This window comes from Leucopleurus acutus (assembly GCF_964270905.1).
Source record: "Leucopleurus acutus genome assembly, chromosome: 1".
In the NCBI taxonomy this organism is placed as follows: domain Eukaryota; kingdom Metazoa; phylum Chordata; class Mammalia; order Artiodactyla; family Delphinidae; genus Leucopleurus; species Leucopleurus acutus.
The window spans coordinates 149,340,773-149,365,606 of NC_139142.1; the positions used below are offsets into that span (position 1 = coordinate 149,340,773).

At 37.8% G+C, this 24,834-nt stretch overlaps 1 protein-coding gene across 4 annotated transcripts in view; it reads right to left on the minus strand.

Annotated features, from left to right (window-relative positions):
* The window catches only part of UBE3A (ubiquitin protein ligase E3A), a 92,379-nt gene extending 67,927 nt beyond the window's left edge, over positions 1-24,452 (minus strand). For all 4 annotated transcript variants that reach the window (XM_082838003.1, XM_082838000.1, XM_082838001.1 and 1 more), the window contains exon 1: positions 24,371-24,452. The gene's annotated coding sequence lies outside the window, so the exon portion shown is untranslated. The remainder of the gene's footprint in view (positions 1-24,370) is intronic.
* Positions 24,453-24,834: the final 382 nt, after the last annotated feature.

A 24,834-nucleotide genomic window follows, 5' to 3' on the forward strand; every position in this document is an offset into this window, starting at 1 on the left:
CACAAAATATACTTCACAGGATAAACATCTTATGAAGAGGAAAGTTTTCTTTTACATGACTTGCTTTAGAGGTCATTTAACTAGTGAATACAAGATTAAAAACAAGTTGTCTGATTGTAAAGGCCATGCTCCTTCCCTTGTACACTTCTAATTTATACCCAAATCCTGTAAATTTTTTCTTTGAAATATCACTTGCATCCTTTTTTCCCCATGCATAGTCATGTTATAGATAGATGCTCATTACTTCACCTAGTTTTACTTTTTCCTCTATCCTTGACTCTTCCACTAGAATTATCTTCCTAAACACCCAAATTTGGCCATATCACTCTCATACTCAAAATCTATACTTTCCCAATGCCCACAGGATAAATTTCAAACTATCATATGAAGTCCCTGCCACTGGCTTCCACCCATTCGTACAAGCCTTACTGCCCACTCTATGACATCATTACCAAGTACTTGATCTAGTCCCATCATTGGATTACTGGCTATCACATACTGGCCATCTGTATTTCTAATTTCAATGCTTCTGTTTCTCACGACACTTCACTCAGAAATACTTCTCTCTCCTTTGCTAACTTCCACCCCCCACCCACCTATTATGCCCTGTTTAAAAAAACTCTACTCATTTTAAAGGCTGTATCTCACAGAGTGCTCTAAGCTCTTCTGTAAATAACCAGTCTTGTCTGGGAACTATATGTTCCTAATACTATAAAATAATTTCTTAATTTCCACCCTAAATTTATTATTTTATACATTATAGCTATCTGAATAGGTTTCTCAGTGCCTCTAGCTATAAGCTGGTAGAAGGTAGTGCTCATCTCATCCATGTTTATTTTCATAGTAATGGGGATTGTTTTCTTGACACCACACCTCCCTCTACAAGGAAAAAAAAAGGAATAAGGATCATGGCCTAACAAAGGATTCTAAACTAGCTCCAAATGAATTCATGGATGCACAAACAAGGGTATCCTTTAATTCCAAATTAACACAAATTTAACCCAATGCCAACCTAACAAAAGTTTATTTTGAAGGTCAAACATGTAAGAATAACCATGAAACTTTCATTTTTCTCAAAGAAGAATAATGCCTCTCTCCCAAGAACTTGTTCTACCAGGGACTAAAGCATAAAATATTTTAGTATAATTAAAATCAATACAACCCCTTCAAAAAACTTTGACAGTATCTATTAAAACTAAATCATTTAGTTTAGTCATTTACCCTATGACTTAAAAATTCCACTAAGTACACATCAAAAAGAAATCAGTACATATGTTCACTAGAAGACGTTCAGTGGAATATTGAGAGTAACTATATTCTTAGTAGCCCCAAACCAAAAATGACTAAAATGTCCATCAACAGCAAAATGAAAAACAAAATATAGTTGGCCCTTAAACAACCCAGGTTTGAACCATGCAGGTCTACTTCTACGCGGATTTTTTTTTTCAGTAAATACATTAATACAGTACCACACTATCTCCAATTGGTTGAATTCACAGATACAGAAATGTAAAGTTCTCAAGGCCTACTGTAAAGTTATATATGCAGATTTTCGACTATGCAGGGGATGGGTACCCCCAGCCCCTTACCTAGTTCAAGGGTCAAGTGTACTATACAGAAATTATAAGCAACTGACTACAGCCAACAATGTAGATGAATCTCACAAACGTTATTTGAGAGAAGCCAGACACAACTAAATGTGACTGTTTCTAATTACATAAAATATAAAAACAGGAAAATCTAATCTATGCTAGTAGAAGTCAGGATAGTGGTTACTCTTGGGGAAAGAGAGGTAGTGACAAAGAGAGCACAAGGGGCTTCAGAAGAGCTGATCTTGTTTCTTGATCTGAATGCTGGCTAAACGTGTGTGCTCAGTGTGTGAAAGTTAAACAAGCTACGTGCACATTTATACACTTTTGTATGTGTACTAATACTTCAATTAAAAGTTTATTTTAAAAAGCACAGTACAGTATGAGCATTAGCTAAATGTTTAAATGGAACAGAAAGTTAAGTCCAGAGAAAGATCCAAAAGTATATGAGTTGCTTCTAGTCAAAAACAAGAAAACTGTACAACACATGAAACAGCTGTTTTCAGACCCTGGATAACAGGCAGTGTGAGACTGATCCATGAGAACGAACAGAAATGAGGTGAACCCTTCCAATGCTTGAATTTCTTCATGGAGGAGGCTTTCCAACCTGAGTCAATGGAGGGGAAACCCAGTCAGAGGACAGCAGTCTCACTGAGGTAAGAAGCAAGAGGTCAGAGTTGAGGCTGAAGTGGGTGGCATTTTTAATAAGACAGACTGCCACAGAGGGGAGCTATGCAGAGGAAAGTCCAGAAATCTGTCACTTGGGGGTCCTTTCGAGTCTGCCACTATACACAAAACTGCATGAATAAAGGGAAAGACTATATGAAGCCGGGGAAAGAGGAGCTGTGAGCTGAAATATCCCCAGTGCTCATACAGGACTAGGAGATCCCTAAGTTTCTCCCAACCAGAGTGAAGAGAATATGCTGACACTGGGGACATTTAGTAGAGAACTAAGAAGGGCCATGCATTTGTAGTAGCTACCAGCCTTAAAGTAAAGCCTTCTCTAGATACACCCTAATAGAGCCTTGAAGGGATCAAGCTGACCAGCGAGTTACTTAGCTCGCTGGCACAACAAAGTTTAACACTTTAAAAGACAACAAAATTCAGCCACTCAACAATAGACTATAACAATGTTCAGTATCCAATAGGAAAGTACTAAATATGTAAGCAGGAAAAGACGGCCCATAACCAACAGAAAAACCAATCAATAGACCCTGAAATGAAAGAATTGATAGAATCAGTAGACAAGAACTTTCAAACAGCTATTATAAATATGCTCAAGGATTCAAAGGAATACATGAAAACAAATCAAACGGAACTTCTAGAAATACAAAAAGTAAATAAATATATACATATTTATATAAATATATAAAATATCTGAAAGTATTTGACCCTGCAGGGGGAAAAAAAAAGGACAGTGAAATACAAAACAAAGTAAACTAAAGCACAGAGAGACCAAAAAAACTAAAAATGTTAATGATCTGAAGATAATATCAAATAGTCTAACATTATACATATAACCAGAGTAACCCTGGAAAAGAATGTAGAAGGAAGAGAGCTAACTTTAAAAAAATACATGTGAAGAAATAATGACTAACACTTTTCCAAATTTGATGAAAACATAAACACAGACCAAAAAAACAAAACCAAAAACTCAATAAATCCTAAGCAGGATAATCACAAAGAAAACCAGCAATGAAGAGAAAATCTTAAAGAAAAGCCAGAGGTAAATAAAAAGACTTTAAGTACAGGGGAAGAAATAAGTATAACCGCAGACTTCTCATCAGAAACAAATGCTGAAAAAAAAATTTGTCAACCTAGACATATTTATCACTTGATATATCACTTATATATCAAGGGATAAATATCCTTCAAAATATGAAGATAAAGCTCTATACATCTACCAGAATGGCTACATCAAAAAGACTGACAGTCCCAAATGCTGACAAGAATGTAGAGCAACTGGAAACTCTCATATAATTGTTGGTAAGAGTATAAAACAAAACAACCAATTTGGGGAAAGATCTGGCAACTATCCTATAACCCAAACTGCACTCCTAGGTATTTAGCCAAGAGCAAAGAAACCATACATATCTACACAAAGTCTTTCATACAGCTGTTCACTGAAGGCTTTTCACAACAGCTAGAAACTGAGAAGAATGTAGTTACAAACTACTGACACATGCAGTACCATAGATAAATTTCACAAACATTATGCTAAGGGAAACCTTATATAAATAAGTACCATGATTTATATTTATATGGAATTCTAGAGCAAGCTAAACTAATCTATGTTAAAGTGATCACAACAATGATTGACTTAGGGGTGTGGGTAATGTGGGGGCAGGAAATGGCTAGGAAGGGGTACAGATTCCATAACTTGATAGGACTTTGTGTTGCAAAGCTGTAAGCATTTGTCAAAACACATGGAATGGTATATGTGGCAGACTGTATATTCTAAAGATGGCCAGCCACAATATAATCCATCCCACATGCTCTTCTTACAAGGTTAACATTGGCATTCTCCCATCAGCTGGTAGGGTCTATGTGACTTCTTGAATTTGAGCAGCCTCGGTGACTTTCAATCAAGAAAGTACGGTGGAAGTGTGTGCTCTTTTATAAGCTAGACTTTTGATGCTAGGTTATAAAAATGCCATGCACTTCTGCCTTGGTCTCTTGAGATACTACTCACTCTTGGAACGTAGCCACTCTACAGTGATGAAGCCAGCCACTTGGCAATGAAGCCAAGCAACCATATACAAAAGCAACATCTAAGTGTTCTAGACCAGAGCTCCAGTTGAAGTCCTGACAGCCAGCATCAATATCCAGATGTGTGAGCAAGACTTTAGATGATAACAGCCTCAACTTATCAGGTAACCTCAACTCCAGCTCACATGCTTGAAGTCAAGACAAGCTATCCTTGCCAGTCTCTGCCAAAAGTACAGATTCATAAGCAAAAGAAATGACTGCTGATGTTTGGGGTACAATGTTTGGAGTGATCTGTTAGGGAGCAATAGATAACCAGAACAATATACTAAATTCAGTTAATAATACTAAATTTAAATAATACTAAATTTCTAAGTTTTAGTTGACTATATATGATGACTATATGACTATATATGATGAAGTTAAGGATGAGATATTCTACTATATATGATGAAGTTAAGGATGAGATGTTCTAACATCCACAACCTACTTTGAAAAGCATCAAAAAAAATAAGACAAATTAATAGATGGATAGATATAAGACAGTAAATATAGTAAAGTGTTAATTGTGGAATTACATTCTGGAATTATTTCACATCCATGTAAGTCTGAAAATTTACCTAATAAAATGTTGAAGAGTGAAATAAAGTCATTTTCATACAAATAGAAGCTGAAATATATTTTTGGCCAATAGACCTGATGCTTTAGAAATTTTTTAATTCTTCAAGTAGAATGAAAACAACACCACATAGAAACTTAGGTCCATGAAAAAAGTCCACACAAATCTACACAAAGGAAAAGAAATGAAAATGGAAAATATGGGCAAAACATCAAAGAATGCTGCTTTTCGTTTTTAAATTTCTTTATAAAACAACTGACTGTTTAAAGAAATAATCAGAAATTCTATTCGGGAATTAATGGAAGACTACAATGGCAAAAAGGTAAACGAATTTATAATGTATTAGAATTCTTACATTATACTCTAAGAGGTCTAATTTTGAAGGCAGACTGAAATAAACTAAGGTGCATACTGTAAATACTAGTGCAACCACTGGAAAAAAAACAGAGGTAGGTATAAGCTAATACTGGAGATAAAACAGACTTCCGAAAAAATGCTCAATCCAAAAGAAAGCAGGAAAGGAAGAAAAAAAAGAAGGTAGTATAAATGGTACAACTAGAAAACAAATAGTAACCTGGTAGTGTTACTATTGAAAATTACAATAAATATAAGTGGACTGAACGCTCAAATTAAAAAGCAGAGATTGTAAAAAATCCAAAAAATGCAACTATACACTATCTAAAAGACTTATTAAATATAATGGCATATAAGTTGAAAATAAAGAGACAGCAAAAGATATAATATGCAAACACGAATCCTAAGAAAGGAGAAGTAGCTATATTAATACCAGACAAAGCAGACTTTAGGACAAGGAACATGACCAGAGAACAGAGACATTTCTTAATGATAAAGAATCAATTCATCAAGGAGATCTTCCAGTCCTAAATGTGAATGCATCTAATAACAGAACTTGAGAATATATGAAGCACGGGGACTTCCCTGGTGGCACAGTGGTTAAGAATCAGCCTGCCAATGCAGGGGACATGGGTTTGATCCCTGGTCCGGGAAGATCCCACATGCCACAGAACAACTAAGCCCATGAGCCACAACTACTGAGCCTGAGCTCTAGAGCCCACAAGCCACAACTACCGAGCCTGCATGCCACAACTACTGAAGCCTGCATGCCACAACTACTGAAGCCTGCATGCCCTAGAGCCTGCACACCGCAACTACCACATCCCGCACGCCCTAGGGGCCCACATACTGCAACTACGGAGCCTGTGTGCTGCAACTACTGAAGCCCGCCTAGAGCCCGTGCTCTGCAACAAGAGAAGCCACCGCAATGAGAAGCCCGCATGCCACAACAAAGGGTAGCCCCCACTCGCCGTGACTAGAGAAAGTCCACGCGCAGCAACAAAGACCCAACGCAGCCAAAAAATTAAAGAATAAATAAAGAAAATACATGGAAGCAAAAATGAAGAGAAGTGAAAGAAAAGATAGCGGGTTCACAACTATAGTTAAAGATTTCAACATTCCTCTTGTTAATTAATAAAGTAAGTATCCCCCCCCAAAAAAATCAGTAATGATACAGAATACATGCCTGTCTAGAAAAGGACCTGTATCCTGAAAAGAAAAAGAATGTGCAAAATATTTGGATACTCACAAAAGAAGACATACATGTGACCAATTAATACATGAAAACATCATTAGTCATCACGGAAATGTAAATTAAAACCACAATGACACTGCACACCCATTATCCGGCAATTATTTTTTAAAAATAAAAACAACATATTAGCAAGGTATTAGCAAAGATGTGGAGAAATTGGGACCCTTGCAGGAAGGTAAAACAGTACAGCTGCTATGGAAAATGGTATACTGGTTTTCAAAAAAATTAAACACAAAATTACTAGATATATTACATTCCTAGATATATACCCAAAAGAACTGAAAGCAGGGACTTGAAGAGATCTATTTTTAACACCCATGTTTATAGCAGCACTATTCACAATAGCCAAAGGAGGGAAGCAACTCAAGTCTCCATCAATGAAAGAATGATTAAACAAAATGTGGTATATACACACAATAGAATATTATTCAGCTTTAAAAAGGAAATTCTGATATATGATGTAACATGGGTGAACCCTGAGGACATTATGCTAAGTGAAATAAGCCAAAAGCAAAAGGACAAACATCATATGGATTCCACTTACATGAGCACCTAGAAAAGTCAAATTCGTAGTCAGAAAGTAGAATAGGGGCTGGAGGGAGGAGGAAGAAACTGGGGGGTTACTGTTTAATGGGGATGGAGTTTCAGTTTGGGATGATGAGCAAGTTTCAAAAATGGGTTAAGAATGATGGTTGCACAATGTGAGTATAATTTATGCCACTGAACTGTACAGTTAAAATGGTTAAGATGGTAAATTTTATGTTATGCATATTTTACTACAATTAAAGAAAAAGAAACTGCAGTGGGATACCACTACACATCCATAAGAATGTCTGCAATTTATTTGAGAGTATCAAATGCTGACAAGGATTTGGAAGAAACGGAACTCTCATACGTTGCTGGTAAGAATGCAAAATGGTATAACCATTGGGAAAATAGTTCATCAGTTCCTTATAAATTTAAACATAAAACTACCACACACTTCCCTGGTGACGCAGTGGTTAAGAATCTACCTGCCGGGCTTCCCTGGTGGTGCAGTGGTTGAGAGAGTCCGCCTGCCGATGCAGGGGACACAGGTTCGTGCCCTGGTCCGGGAGGATCCCACATGCCGCGGACCAACTGGGCCCGTGAGCCACGGCCGCTGAGCCTGCGCGTCCGGAGCCTGTGCTCCGCAACAGGAGAGGCCACAACAGTGACAGGACTGCGTACCGCAAAAAAGAAAAAAAAAAAATAACCTACCTACCAATGCAGGGGACATGGGTTCGATCCCTGGTCCAGGAAGATCCTACATGCCACGGAGCAAATAAGCCCATGCACCACAACTACTGAGCCTGCGCTCTAGAGCTCGTGAGCCACAACTACTGAGCTCGCATGCCACAACCACTGAAGCCCGTGCACCTAGAGCCTGTGCCCCGTAACAAGAGAAGCCACCACAACGAAAAGTAGCCCCCACTCGCTGCAGCTAGAGAAAGCCCACGCACAGCAATGAAGACCCAATGCAGCCAAAAAAATAAATTAAATAAATGAATAAATAAATTTTAAAAATAAAAAAAAGATAGGTGCACTTTACTGGATATAAATTCAGTACTTCAATAAACATGATTTTTTTCTTAGTTTATGAAAACAATATATAAAAAGATGGTAATTTAAATCAGTGGGGAAAGGATCCCTTAGGTGGTCTAGAGCAGGGGTCCCCAACCCCCGGACCAGTACTGGTCTGCAGCCTGTTAGGAACAGGGCCACACAACAGGAGGTGAGCAGCAGGCGACCAAGCGAAGAAGCTTCATCTGCAGCTCCCCATCGCTTGCGTTACCGCCTAAACCATCCGACCCACCCCCACCCCCTGTCCGTGGAAAAACTGTCTTCCACAAAACCGGTCCCTGGTGCCTAAAAGGTTGGGAACCGCTGGTCTAGAGAATTAGCTGCCCAAGTGGGGATATTTAGATATTAGAACTTAGAAAAGTTAGATATTTTCACACAACATCCAAACATATGCCAAATGCAATCCAAATCTAAACCTAAATCATACAACATTCAAAAAAATGCTGAATGTATTCAGATCTAAATCTATAAATCTAAATCTATAAAGTAACCTCATAGAAGTCCTAGAAAATATGAGATTTCTGTATTATCTTTGTAAGCATGGTGAAACTCAGAAGCCATAAAGGATAGATTTACCTATATCAAAAAATTCTAATTTCATGACTAGATACTATATAATAAGCAATGAGGTAAATCAGCAGTCCTACACAATGTGCTGGGAATGAAACTTGATTAAAAAGCTTTTTTTTAAAGAGTAATTGACAGTATCTATCAAATCTTTAAGCTGACATAGCCTCATGGTCTAACAGTCATTTTATAGAAATCTACCTTACAGAAATAATATGTACCATTATTTGTAATATCAAAAATTGAAAACACGGCTTCCCTGGTGGCGCAGTGGTTGAGAGTCCGCCTGCCGATGCAGGGGACACGGGTTCGTGCCCCGGTACGGGAAGATACGACATGCCGCGGAGCGGCTAGGCCCGTGAGCCGTGGCCGCTGAGCCTGCGCATCCGGAACCTATGCTCCGCAACAGGAGAGGCCACAACAGTGAGATGCCCGTGTACCGGAAAAAAAAAAAAAAAAAAAAATTTTAAACAACCTAAATTCCACAATAAAGAGTTTCAAAATATATTATGAACTCTGAGTTAGTTTCCTAGTTCAGTTCTAAAGGCTGATAGAAGTCAAAAGATTGATAGTCTTCTATCAAGTTTACTTCAGGACATATGTTCCACATCTAACATTCTTTTCCTTTCTTTAGTTTTTTCTTTTGCTTCCCTTTCCACCAAGCTGATACGGTAAAATTACCTGTAGTTATGTGGGCATGTGATACCACACATAGATTTAATGTAGTAACTAAAAAGTACTGTTCAACTCCATACTTTCAGTTGTTCTAGCCAAAACCTCAGTGTCATCTTTTACTCCTCCCTTTATTTCACACTTATATCTGACCTATTACCAAACCCTACAGACTATAATTTCAACACGTATCAATAATTCAGCCACTTCTCACCAACCTGATAGGCCTCACCTTGTCCAACCCACCGTCATCACCTCCTATCTGTACTGCTGTAATAGCCTGCCAACTGGTCTCTTGATTCTGCCCTTCTCTTTCAATCTACGATCAACATGGCAGCCAGAGTGATCTTGCTAAAATCTAAGTCAGAACTTTCCACTCTGCTCAAAAACCTTCAATGGCTTCCCATCTCACTCAAAGGTAAACGTCAAACTCTTTATTAGGACCAAATGATCTGCATCCTACATTCCCTTTCTGACTCGATTTCCATCATTAACTTTTCTACAGCCCCACAGGCCACCTCACTGTTCCTCAAACAGATCAGGCACTCTCCCACTTCAGTGTTTCCTTATTCACTACACTCTTTGCCTGAAATGCTCTTCCCCCAGTCATCCATATGGCTAGCTCTCGCATCTCCTTCAGTTCTTACTCAAGTTATCATCTCAGCGATGTTTTCTCTGGCCACACTAAAATTTGCACTCATCCCCTGCACTCTCAAATACTTCATATACCACTTCCTTTATTTTTCTCCTTAGAAGTACTATGCAACATACGATATATTCTACATATCTTGTTTTTGATGTTTATGATCTCTCTTTCCCTACTAAGTATAAGTTCCATGAAAACAGGAGTTTTGGTGGATTTTGTACACTGCTGTCTCCACTAGCACCTAGAAAAATGCCTATGACATAGTAGGTGCTCAATAAATATTTGCTAAATGAATGAGGTAGATGCACATGTAACCACTCACATGGAAAAGATTTCTATAACAAATAGTTAAGAGGGAAAAAAAACAAGTTGTACAGAATACAAGTTCAGGACAAAAATCTATACACAAGCAATGAATAATCTGTAAATAAAATTAAGAAAAATTCCATAAGCAATAAAATCAAAAAGAATGAATCTTAGGAATATATAAAATACATTTCTTTTGAACAGAAGAAGTGTAAGACCTGTACAACGAAAACTACAAAACACACAAAAAAAGTAAAGACCTAAACAAACAAAGACATCCCATGTTCATGGATCAAAAGACATAATACTAAGGTAGCAATACTCCTCAAATAGACCTACATATTCAACACAAATCTTATCAAAATCCCATCTGCCCTTTTTGCAGAAATTGACAAGCTAACCCTAAAATTCACACAGAAATTCAAGGAACCCAGACAGCCAAAAAAAGAAGAGCCAAGTTTGAATATTCACATTTTCCAATTTCAAAACTTACTACAAATCTACAGTAACCAAGAATGTGTATTAATGGCTGAAGAACAGACATACAGATTAATGGAAGAGAACTGAGAGTCCAGAAATAAATTCTTACATTTATGGCCAGTTGATTTTCAACAAGGGTACCAAGACAATTCAATGGGAAAGAATAGTCTTTTTCAGCAAATGTTTCTGAGACAGCTGGATATCTATATGTAAAAATAATAAAGTTGGACCCCTACCTCATATAACACCATATGCAAAAATTAACTCAAAACAGATGACAAACATAAATGTAAGAGCTAAAACTACAATACTCTTAGAAGCAAACAGGTATAAATCTATATGACTGGTCAGACAATGGTTTCTTATTGTGTTGGCCAAAAAGTTCATTCGGGTTTTTCTGTAAGATGTATGGAAAAACCTGAACAAACTTTTTGGCCAACACAATAAATAACACCAAAGACAACAAAAGAAAAACAAACAGGACTTCACCAAAATTTATAACTTGTGTGCCTCAGAGGAAACAATCATGAAAGTGAAAAAACAACCTTTTGGGGGAAAATACTTGGAAATCATATATCTGATAAGGGACTTGTATCCAGAACATATAAAAACGCTTAAAAGCCAACAATAAAAAGAAAAATGACCCAATTTTAAAACAGCGAAGGATCTAAATAGATCTCTGAAGATGGACAATTAGGGCATGAAATGATGATCATTAGTCATTTAGCAAATGCAAATCAAAATCACAAAGATGACTTCACATCCACAAGATGGCTAAAATAAAAGGGACAGACAATTGGTTTGGCAAGGAAGTAATTAGAAAGAACCCTCATATACTGCTGATGTAACTGTAAAATAGTGCAGCCACTTTGGAAAAAAAGTTTGGCAGTTCCTCAAAATGTTAAACACAGTTAGCTAAGACCCAACAGTTTCACTCCTAGGTACTTACCCAAGAGAATGAATTTATATGTCCACACAAAAGAGCTTATATATGAATGTTTGTAACATGATTCATAATAACCAAAAAATGGAAACAATCCAAAGTTATCAACTGATTACTGAATAAACAGTAAGTGTATACTCATACAATGTAATATGAACCTCCAAAATATCATTTAAGTAAAGGAAGACATACACAAAAGGACATATATTTTATGATTCCATTTATATGAAACGTCCAGAATAGGCAACCCATAAAGTAAGGAAGCAGATTAGTGGTTGCCACTCTTCAGGGGCTGAAGAAGGAAAGAATGGTGAATGACTGCTAACAGGTACAGGGTTTCTTTTGGGGATGATGAAAATGTTCTAAAATTAGATAATGGTGATGGTTGCCAATTGAATATACTAAAACCCACTCTAAATGGTGGATTTTATGGTATGTGAATTATATCTCAATTAAGTTGGAAATTATAAAAAGTGTATGGAATGATTTTTTATAAACCACCCCAAAAAAGAATAAAACTACAAGTATCTGTTACACAGATGTATTTGTTTGGTATTCACCAGATGTTTTTATGTTTTTCTACATTTAAATTGAACAACAGTTAAGTTTTGGAATTGGCTAAGAAAGGAAGAGAAAACTTTCACTTCTTTTTATACTTTAAAAATACGTATTTTTTTCTGTATTTCCTTATTCTCAAAAATAATTAATTCTACACACCAATATTTGAGGGGAGGGGCAACCAACCATGACATATAAAAGGCTCTCTGGAAATATGAAAGTTCTAGGATTTCTGGTTTTATGATTTACAGGAATAACCTAACATTTAAAATTGAGGCCATGCTGGCAAATCTCGGTGTATGGTCAGTTTATATACAGGAGTAAAATTTTAGGATCACAATCACTGTGCATTAGAAAAGAACGGAACTCTCTAATGTGACCCTTGGCCCTCCCCTCTCTCTGGGTTCTGTGAACATTTTCAAAAGTAAACAAACTATGCTTATTTACCTGTCTGAAAAACTATAAAAGGTAAACCCATGATCTGCCAACATTAAAATGCTCTTTCCCCAGTGTTTACTTAAGTGTTTATTATGTGACTTACTAGCAGTGAGAGGATCTTATCTCAGTGTAGATCCCAAGTGTCATCTATGGAAAGCCTTTAAAAATTCCAAAGTACCAGAATTATTTCAATTTCCTGACTTTAATTATAAATCACTTATTGCAATCAACAATTCCATGATCTGAAAACAGAAGCAATGTGCCACACACATAGTCCCAATGACTTATTATTCTGAAATTTTCCTCTGGGTTCTTTCTGCACAATAGTTAAATTGAGTTCAATCTTACATAGAACTTAACCGAAAATTAAACACAGAATTACATTAGTATTCAGCGCACACACAAAAAATATTTATAATGCAATATACTAAAATAACTAAAGGTAGGTGAGTTTTCCTAGAAATAATCATGAACACTATTTTATGTTTAATTTATTACATTTCATCTATCAAATGTAGCATCTAAAGTCATAAAATCTGAATTAAGGATAAAAGACCATTAGCTTCTAATTTAACTTCAAAATGCTTTTAAAAATTCACAACATATGGGCTTCCCTGGTAGCGCAGTGGTTGAGAGTCCGCCTGCCGATGCAGGGGACACGGGTTCGTGCCCTGGTCCGGGAAGATCCCACACGCCATGGAGCGGCTGGGCCTGTGAGCCATGGCCCCTGAGGCTGTGCGTCCGGAGCCTGTGGTCGGCAACGGGAGAGGCCACAGCAGTGAGAGGCCCGCATACCGCAAAAAAAAAAAACAAAAAATTCACAACATATAATTTTAAGTGAACTAGATTGCATCTGTTAAAAGACAGAAAATTGTTTTTCTAAAGACCATCCATACTCGAAGGACATAAATATTAAACATTGAGAACATTTAATTTTCTATTAATGTCTAGTAAAATACTAAAGTGTAGCCTAATTACGAATTTTCTTTTGAGCAGTTACCAACTGGAGTAATATTTCTCTAACTGGAAAAAAAATGCAATTCTGATCAATCAGTAAACATCCAACACTGACAAATGCCTGAAACTGCACGTGAAAAAAAAATGAGACCGACATTTGTTTTTCTCATTGAATCTTCAATTCAAAAGTAATTATTTAATATCAGTTGAGCTAAGTACTTATCCAGGAAACACAGAATTCAATAACCATACCATACAAGAAAGCCCTAATACTAGTAAGTACAAAGAGATTCTAAAAGGAAGGCTTCCCTGAGTAATATTTAGGCTGAGCCCTACAGGATGGATAAAATTTGTTGGCTAACTGTGTTCTAGGCAGACTGAAATGCACTGGCAAAAGGTTTGCAACAAGGAGCCTGGATAGTTCAAAAAACTGAAAAAAAGGCCAATATTGTTAGGTGGTTCCAAAAAAAGGAGAGTGTGAATTAAATCTTAGGAGGCAGAGAGAATCCAGATCAGATGGGACCTTGTAGACCAATTAAGGATTCTGCATTTTATTCTAAAAGCCACAGAAAGCCAAAGAATAATTTTAAACAGAAAGTAACAAAGTTAGACTTGTATTTTTAAAAGTTCACTGGAAAAGACAGAATTGTTGTTTATAATAATCTAAAAGAATTATAAACTAATAAAACTGATGGAGTTCACCCAAGTTAATGGATACAAAATTAACATCAGCAATGATCAAATGTAACAGAAAAAAGATCCTATTTACAGTGCAAAAAAATATGTATAGATCAAATATCTAGGAATAAATTTAACAAGGTATGTATAAAAGGAATTTAGGAAGAAAACTGTAAAATACAGAATAAATGGCAAGATAAACTATGTCAATTCTCAAGTTAATTGATGTATTCAATGCAATTCCAATTAATATCCGCAAACAAACTTGATACACTGGTTTTAAATTATTATGGAAGAGTGAAAGTCTAAGAATAAAAGTTCTGAAAATGAATAAAGGAGTAGGCTTTGACTCACACTTCAAAGCTTAACATAAAGCTATTTGAAATAAAACAATGTACTACCAGTGTTTAAAAAAAAATTAAAAACCCAAGCATTTGGCAGATGATACAGGTGATATTTAAAAAATTTAATGGGGAAAAGATTCAATACTTAATGTTGGGACAACTCGTTTTTCATTTAAAAAAAAAAAGATTCCTAATTCCCTCCCAGATGGACCTAAATGCAAAAAAATAAACAACAACAAAAATCTCTCAACTATTTGCAGACAATATTAAAAGGGATTTCTTCAATAAAAAACAGAAATCATAAAAGAAAAGACTCATGAGCTTCACTTCAAAAATTGAGATATATCCCAAAAGAGAATATCACAAAGGACAATAAGTAGGGTTTTATATTTTATTCTTATTCTGATAACTTTCCCGGCTGCATCATAAAGAATGCTGGATGAGATGATCTCCAAGATCCTTTACAACATAAACGTTGTATAACACGTTGTCTCTTACTTTCTTTTAAACCATTTCTTTATGAAACATTTAAAACATACAGAAAATAATAAAATTCATATCCATATATCCACCACCCAGAATAATCAAGGAAATACTAAAATGAGAGTAATATTTTGCTAAAATTTCACACCCATCAAATTTGCAAAAGTTTTAAAATCTGACAATCTCAAGTATGGGCTAGGATGCTGGAAAAAGAAATGTCCGTACACTGCTGATAAAGTATATACTGGCATAACCGGGCTTCCCTGGTGGTGCAGTGGTTGAGAGTCCGCCTGCCAATGCAGGGGATACGGGTTCGTGCCTCGGGCCGGGAAGATCCCACATGACGAGGAGCAGCTGGGCCCGTGAGCCATGGCCGCTGAGCCTGCGTGTCTGGAGCCTGTGCTCCGCAACGGGAGAGGCCACAACAGTGAGAGGCCCGCGTAAAGCAAAAAAAAAAAAAAAAAAAAGTATATACTGACATAACCATTTTAGAGAAGAATTTAGCAACATCCAGTAAAGTTATTCACAATCTATTTCCCAGCAGTTTCACTTCCATGAATCTTCCCAAAGAAATATGTGCACAAAGAAATGTGTCAACATGATCACTGCAGCATCATTTATAATAGCGAAAAAGGAAAAAACTCAAAATATCCATTAGTAGTGGGACACATATATTTGATATACAATGGAGTACTATACAGCAGTTAAACTAAACTAGAGCTACATGCATCAACATACATATCCCAAAAAATAGTTAAAAAAAAAAAAAGCTGATGAAAGATATGTACAGTAACAATACCATTTTGTAAAAATTTTAAAACACAAAATCCAACACCATATATAGCATTTACAGATACAAGTACACATATACAGTAAAAGTATAAACAAGGATATGAAATTCAAGAACCTCGGGATAGTTATTACCTTGGGTAAAGAGAGAAGGTAATAGGACTTGGGGGTGAGGTGGCTACAAGTGCATATGTAAGACTGCATCTGGTTCGCTAAGGATCAAAATTGGCGTAATTTATAGTTCTGAGTGATGGGTAAATAAGTACCTGATATATTATTTACTGTTTTAAATGTTTTTTTAATTAAAATATATACATATATTTTAAAAAGAAAAAAGTGAGCATATAATATACAAGCCGAAAATTACTTTGGAGATCTTCTAATCCAACCTACTTCCTTGATAAAAGAACTAAGGAAAGATATCAGAATAAGAACACAAAATAAATACTATTGGAGTCATCGCCATTTTAAACACATACTACATAGCTAAAAAAGCACTTAAGGGGATTAGACCTTGTTCGCTGGAGAGAAAACCTTGGTAGGCTGAACAGCGATCAGCCCCAATTTCTCAAAATCTGGTGTCAGCTAGTAATATGGAATGGGCATGTGAGAGCACATGCGCGCGCGTGTGCGCGCGCGCACACACACACACACACACACACTCTCTCTCTCTCTCTCTCTCTCTCTCTCTCTCTCTCTTTCTCTCTCCCTCTCCTAGGAGTGCCTTGTCAAATTCAGCACAGGAATAGGCAGTAAAGTGGGTCTCTGGCCCACTATCCAGGCTGACCCCTAGTCCATCTTTACTTAAAATTACTTGAAGTTCTGAGGTCTAGAGGATTGTTCCAGATCATACTTCATTATATCCTGATCATAGTTCATTAGCCCACAGCACATATCTAAAAGTAGTCCTGAACTAACTAAAAAGTAGCTCATTCATCCAGCACTTATAAATACCTAAAACAGCACACGGAAAAAAAAAAAAGAGAGAGAGAGACAGCAAATATTTAGTGTTCACACAGAATCTTCAATCCAGGAGTAAATAGTTTAATTTCAGCTGAGATAAGTGACCTATCAATATTTTACAACTTGGATCCATCTATTTTTAAGTTCACCCCTCCCTACCCTTCATCTCCCAAAACATGTAAGAGGAATTTTGAGGAGGGAGGAGACTGACTCAGATACTGAGTTAAATGAAACCCTAAGATTTTACTTTTTATTTTGAAGATAATATGAAATATAGTACACTGGGTAATAATTAAATTTAAAGAAATAGATGATTTTAAATGCAGAAATCTAGTTTTATGTATATGAAAGTCTAATGTTTGTTCAGCTTTTCTAATATATTATACTTAAGTGTTCTCATGTCAACATTAAAGTCAACTTTTAAGAAGCAGTTCCACCCGTTTACAGGGCAGAAATAGAGACAGATGTAGAGAACAAACGTATGGACACCAAGGGGGAAAGTGGCGGGGGCGGTGGTGGTGGTGGGATGAATTGGGAGATTGGGATTGACATATATACACTAATATGCACAAAATAGATAACTAATAAGAACCTGCTCTATAAAAAGTAAAATAAAATTCAAAAAAAAGCAGTTCCATTTTATCAAGCACAATGTACCCCTACGTTAGCTACCAAACTTTATCTATTTCCTATTTTCCTCCTCTGTTCTTTAAACATGTTTCATATGTGTCCTAGTCCATTTAGGCTGCTTATACAACAAAACACCATAGACTGGGTGGTGTATAAACAACAAAAATTTCTCACAGTTCTGGAGCCTAGGAAGTCCAAAATCAAGGCACCGGCAGATGTGATGTCTGGCAAGAGTCACCTTCCTGCTTCATAGATGGCCATCCTCTGGCTAGATCCTCGCAGTGGCAGAAGGGAGGGAGGGAATTCTTTGGAGTCTTTTAAAGGGCATTAATTCCATCATGAGGGCTCCATTCTCATGACCTAATCAACTCGCAAAGGCCCTACCATCTAATGCCATCACAATGGGGGGTCAGGATTTCAACATATGAATTTGGGGGTTGGGGGGGACATAAACATTCTATAACAATACGTTACAGACATAGCAAAATGTGTAAGAAATTGAATATGAATGAAGCAGCTTAACTAATTAGGGAAGGTTTTCATTTCTTAGGAGCTCTAAATTTGGATTATCTTTAACAGCATAGTTTTCTATCACCAACATGGAATATGGCACATTATCAGCTCACTTCAGAAAACTAGAAAAAATGTTACCTAAATATTCTTTGTGTGAAATGGGATTTATCAATTAGTATACATGTCACATACAATAGGTGTTCAAAAGACAGGTATTTTTTAATTCTCAAAACAAAAACTTTATTTAGCAAAGGTAAATATTTAGTATCCTTATTCATGACACACTGTAAGGTTATCAATATTGGCAAATAGAAACACAAGGCACAATAAGCAGAATTCCTAAGAAAAAAGTACTAAGGTAATTAATAAGTTGGAAATAACCCAAATTTCTCCCTGTGACCCATTAGCTTTATATAGAAAACACTGCTGGGCATCTCATCCTTTCCCTTCCAAAAAACAGGATTATGCTTTACATATGATAAAAGATAGGAAAGTATTTGTTGTATGAAGAAATTCCTGTAGTGGTATCTGCAGTGCTAGAGCTATCATCTGAGAAGAAAATAAAGAACATCCCTTTTAGAAAGGGTGCTAAAGAGTGCAAGTGACAAAATGTGACATTTGTCCATACTGAGTGGTACATACATGGTTGTTATATTATTCTTTCTACTGTTTGTATATTTAATTTGTAAGGAAAATTCAGAATTTACGCTGCATCACAAAGAATATAAAAATAACCGAGTTAGCATATTGGCTACAGCTCACAAGGGCAATTAATCCTAAGACTATTTCTCACATTCAAGGAGACTGCTGAGGTAGACGTCTATTAGGGACTTGAAATGGATAAGCCATTCTTTTTGATACAAGAAGACAAAAGTCAACAAATGAAAAGAATATGTGTAAAGTACTGGTAGCATCTTCATTCAGCCCCTAGCTATGTAATTTGTGTGTAGCACTACTTGTCTCAAATGTGAAAAGGAACATTCTGAATTACTGAAAGTATGAAAAAATGGACACCTATTAAGACCTAAAAAAAGAGCTACAAGCCTGCATACCACAAAGAGACAGGTCAAAAAAAAAAAAGTTTCATGTTTTATTTCTGTAACATAAAGGGATCTGTGCTTGACTAACCTCATCTCTTCCCAAAGGGTACAGAAGATCAACTTCTGGAACACAATGAACTGTTAAAGAGTCACCACAGTAGTCTCCACACTGGCAAGCCAAGAGTTTCATTGAAAGAAGATTTTTATCCTACTTGGGTTAAGTGTTCAGGGCTCATACACCACCTCCTTGCTTTATCTGCAGCACAGATATTGCCTTTAATTAATGAAGTCTTACTTAGGATTCTCTTCCACAATCCACATATGACATCTTATGTGAGATTCCAGAAGATTTCCTAAAACTGAACTTCAGGAGTAATTTAATCTAGTAAGGTTCTAAGTCTCCAAAACCTCTTTTCCTTTCAGGTCAACCTTATGATTCACTTGCCTTTATCACATTAACAGGAGAGGTCAAAAGTAAAGCAAATTACAGAAGTGATTTGACTTTGGACTAATAATACTGAATAATGCATCACTAACTATTAAGATCTACTGTTTATTTCAAATGTAGTTACCAAATATAAAATAAATTCACATACTAAGTATTTCCAAAAATAATATTTCTATGGAAAGGTTAAAAATGTTAGTAAAGAAAAGCATGAAAATACACCAAGGTTCCAACAGTCTGTCTACCACTAACCAAGCTGTTTTCTTGGGCAAGTCACTAAATCAGTTATAAGGTCACTTTATAGAGTACCATTAATTTACTTTTTCAAGAATGATCTCATTTGAAAATCATTCCTCAGAAACAAAGCAAGTATCACCTTTACTTGACAGAAGGAACAGAGCCAAGGCTTAGAAAGCTAAATGGCCTACTCATGCCCAGCTAGGAAGCTAGAGAAGAAGGATGAACCCACAATCTTCCGACACCAAAGTTAGTGTTTCTTCCTCCACATCAATGGTTCTCCATGACTTTCGTTCACAGAACCTGTTGAGACTCTAAAGCACTTAAATTTTTATATATAATTTTAGGGCGTTCACAGTCACAAGGCTTAGAATCAAACAGTAATAACTGTCAGCTAAATCTCATGTGCAAACAACAGTAAAAAAAAAAAAAAAAGTACTAGCCTTATTTCACTTTCAGATAGACCTTATACTTAATGATCTTTTTTTTTAACTTACTATCCATAATGGTATTTATGTTAAAGATAACAGATAACTCAGATCAAAGCACTGTGACAATTTTGAGATTAAATGAAAAGTTGGCAAAGAAATTTATCATGTATTTGTAAGTAATCTCATTAAAAAACTATTTATAGGGACTTCCCTGGTGGTCCAGTGGTTAAGACTCCGCACTTCCACTGCAGGGGGCGTGGGTTCGATCCCTAGAACTAAGATCTCGCACCTTGCATGGTGCAGCCAAAAAAAAAAAAAAGAAAAACCTATTTATGTAGCATCTTTAAGTATTTCAAACATCTCATGTTTTGGACATAGATATAGGCTTGTAGATTAACACTATTTCCACTTACTGTAATTTTACTTTATTTTCTTTATTAGAAGAAAAAGCCCCACTTCCTCCAGTAACTGCTATGGTCAGAAAAGGCATCTTGTTGAAGGCTGCCTTCTACTAATATCATAGAAAACACTCACTTAACTGCAATAAGGTGGGTGGGCATTCTCAAAGCAAAGTAACACTCCTCCTAACTGGTAAGACAGAACATGTACCATTATGTGCAGAGTCCTGACCTGGAGTCCAGAGGCTCAATTTGTGCCCTGGCTCTGCCACCTGGTGACTTTAAGAAAACCATCTTAAAGCTCTGCACTTCAATTTCCTCATGTGTAAAACAGGAATAGCCCTACTCAGGCTCACAACTTCTGTGAATTTATAACCAGAAGACAGAATGATGACTGTCCCAGAAAAATACCAGAGTATTTACAGGCAACTTGCCAAAGTAAATTTATTTTTTTATACATATACATACACACAAACACTAACATACTATGTGCCAGACACTGGGTGGAGGATTGGGACCAAGATATGAAGTATCTAACATGTGCCAGACAGTGTATAAAGGAAGCAGTAAAATAATATTCTTTAGAACAGGAGCTGGGAGTAGGAGGTGTTGAGTCCATAGAACTGCCTGAGGAGTGGAAGGGCACCAGGAGAATGGGGCTCCATTATTTGACAGGGTTTCAAAAAAGTGTTATATGGAGAAAGTCACTAGACTATACACTTCCAAAAGACAGAGACATGAGTCTTGTCTTTATAGCCCCTACACCAAGCTCAGCTCAGAGTAGCCACAGTAGATTCCTAATAAATGTTAGCTGATAACTAAGTCATCCATGCTCTGGTAACACACTCTCTGGTAAACACTAGAAGTCCTTGTCCTTAAAAAGTGAGTTCAAAACCAGTAAGCAAAGTAACAATGTAAAGGATAATATGTTAGAGTCCACTGTCTATAAGGTGCTTTGAGAACATTCGGAAAAACTGGGTAGGAAGACTTCAAAGGATAATACTTATTAAGTGCCTATGTGTTAGGCATTGCACATGCTTTAATCCTCACAGCTCTGAGTTAGTCTCACCACCCCATTTTACAGATGACAAAACTTGCGGCTCGAGATTAAGTAACTTGCCAAGGGTCAGACAACCAGGGTAAGCCAGAATTAAAAGCAGGATCTAACTCCAAAGCTATTTCCACTATACATACCATAATGTCTTTGGTTTTTATACTTTACCTTTACATTTGCAGTGGGGAGAGAGCAGGGACTATCACAATCAGCCAAAATTTTGTCATCCTGAATCATTATGAAAAGAGCATCTAAAACTTTACCCAAGTATTTTACTTAAAAAATCACTTCTGAAAATTGGTCTTCACTCATAAAAATCATAAAACTAATTTTTTAACAGCTGCATATGTATATTTAATGTCATGTTTCTACATTTTGACCTATACAACTACAGGTCTAAACAAAAGGGCAAAACATGACTGAAGAACATGACCAGTAATCATTTAAGAAAACAGACACTTCAAGTGTTTGGGCTGAAAAATTTAGGTATGATCCATGGTTTTATATTATTCCACTGACTGCATATTGAGAGAAACTGCAAATTATTCCAAATATTTTTTTAAGGGGAGAGAGGATTGTTTTTGGAGGGGAGAGAGGAGGAGTCATTTAGAAATGATCTATGGTTTAAGGAATAAAACATTAAATGTTACGTGTCAAAGACACTGTAGGTACCCAACAAATCTTGTTAAATGGACTGGGCAAGTTGGATGAGAATGTGTCTTCCTCTCGCTTCTGACTACTTACTTAAGAAGCTTTTTTTTAAGCCATGAAAAAAAGTGTAAATTTAAGAGATATGAAATACAAGCAGCATATAAAACCTGTGAAAATGAATCAGAACATTGTAATTTGTGTCTCTGTGTAAACTCCTCAGTAACCCAGCAATGTCAGAAGATGGTGTACATGCTACTCAGCACATTAACGCTACTTAGTAAATACTGACACAATAAGACTTTCATAGTTTACGTTCTAATTTTTAAATTTTTTTAAAACTGTTTTTGGTTTGCTATTTAAAGCATTCCTTTAGTGCCACAGGAGTTTAAGTCTTTTTTTTTTTTAATATTTATTTATTTGGCTACGCCAGGTTACAGCTGCGGCATGTGGGATCTTTTAGCTGTGGCATTCGGGCTCTTAGTTGTGGCATGCAGGATCTAGTGCCCTGACCAGGGGTCAAACCCCAGCCCCCTGCATTGCGAGCCCAGCGTCTTAACCACTGGACCACCAGGGAAGTCCTGAGATCATTATTTCTTCAAGCTACTTCTTGTTTCTGTTTTGTCATGATTAATAATTTCTTTAATGGGCTTCTGGTCATTCTTTGGATTTAGCAGCACCATCATTAATATTGTATTTTTTCATTAAAAATGTGATAAGCAGTTCAGATTTACAAGCAGGGTCTAATTCCAAAGTTATTGCCACTTCTTTTTATCTTCCTAAACTCTAAACTTTTTTACATGGTTTACAAAATAATCTCTTAAGTAAGGGTACTTACTCGTCAGAGGTGTGAGATAAACACTTCTCAGCCCTCTTGTCCAAATCACTTGACAACATTTACTGGGTATCTCAAGTGTCTTTCACAAGTAACTTTTTAACAGTTGTACTTCTGAACTTTAGGTCGTTTCCATTTCAATCCCCCTTCTCCCCCGACCCCAGACAAAATTCTGGGGTAATCTGCTGCTTCTCTCAATATTGCAGATAGTGGAATGATCTGAAATTATGGGTCATACCTGTATTCCTTTCTGATTGATGGAGGGTAACTTCGGACTGTAAATCCCATATGCCATTAGCTGACATTTTCGACGGCACCCTAGCCACTTAATAAATATAATAACAGACTTTGTAATGTTTCTTTTTTAACATATCCACAGAACGTTTTAAAAAATTCGGAAACTAAATTATCTTTCAAGAATTCTAAGATTAACCAACCAGCGTCATATTAAAATTATTTTTAACAATTTTATGGATCAAAACATCTGTCGCATTAAATTCTGACTTTACCAACAAAATCCTCCACACCATGACGAGTCCTTTTCATTTGCTCAACTGTAAAAAAATAAGGGCCAACTGTTTGCAGGTTTGCATTTAATAGTCTCCAGCAAACCCAGTAGCTCACGTTTAATTTCAGAACCTCGATGAGTAATCTGTGAACACAACCCTTGGGCTTGATTTAACAATTCATCCGCCCTCCCTCCCCACCAGTCCACCCCCAAAACCCCAACCCACCAAAGCACACGTCTAAATATTTCTTCACCAAGAAGGCCAAAACCTCTAAAGCAGCGAGGAAGAGCTCCCCTTGGAAGGAAAAGGCCAGCCCTTCCCAGCCTGAGGCCCAGGCCGGCCCTGCTAGCTCCACTCCAAGAAGGGCCACCTCTCGATCGCCAGCACGCCCCGCCCCGGGCCCGCTCGTGTCCCCTCGGGCGACAAAACCCTCCCTCCCTGCGGCGCCCAGCCAGGACTGACAGTCACGGCAGGAGCAGCAGCAGCCGCTGCTAGCAGAGGCCTACTTCTGGCACCGGCCTCTCCAGACCGCGCGCGCCCCCAAACACTCGCCCCGGCGGGGGTGGGGGCGTCCCTACCCTCGCCGGAGCCTGCCCCGAAGGGGGACTTGGGCGGCCGAGGAGACGATGGGAGATGCCACCCAGCCGCCCCCGCCCAGGCCCAGTCCTCAGCCACACTGACCTGTCGTCGCCCCCGCGCCTGGGCTGCGGCCCCCGCAGCAGCAGCAGCCGCTTCACTGGTCGTCGCAGCCCTCACCCGCCGCCTCCGCCCGCCACCGCCTCGTTCCCTTTCGCTGCCGCCACCGCCGGCGCTCATGCGGGACCCGCGCTTCCTTCTCCGGAGACCGAGACCGGGAAAGGAGGCGCAGGGGCCGCAGAAAACCCCGCGCTCGTCGCCAGCCGCCGCTCCGCCGCTGCCTGTCCGCACCGGGGGGCTACGAGGCCCGCCTGGCCAGGGCTAGGTGCGAGGTGGTCCGAGCACAGCCCCGAAGTAGAGCCGAGAGAGGTGCCGCCGCCCGCGGCCGTGAGCGCCGGGTCGGCAGAGGTGAAGCGCAAGTCGGCGCGGCGGCGGATGGCGGGCGCCCGAGCCGGCGGAAGGCTACGCGGAGGCGGGGTGCGCGAGCAAGAGAAGGGCGGTGTGTCGAG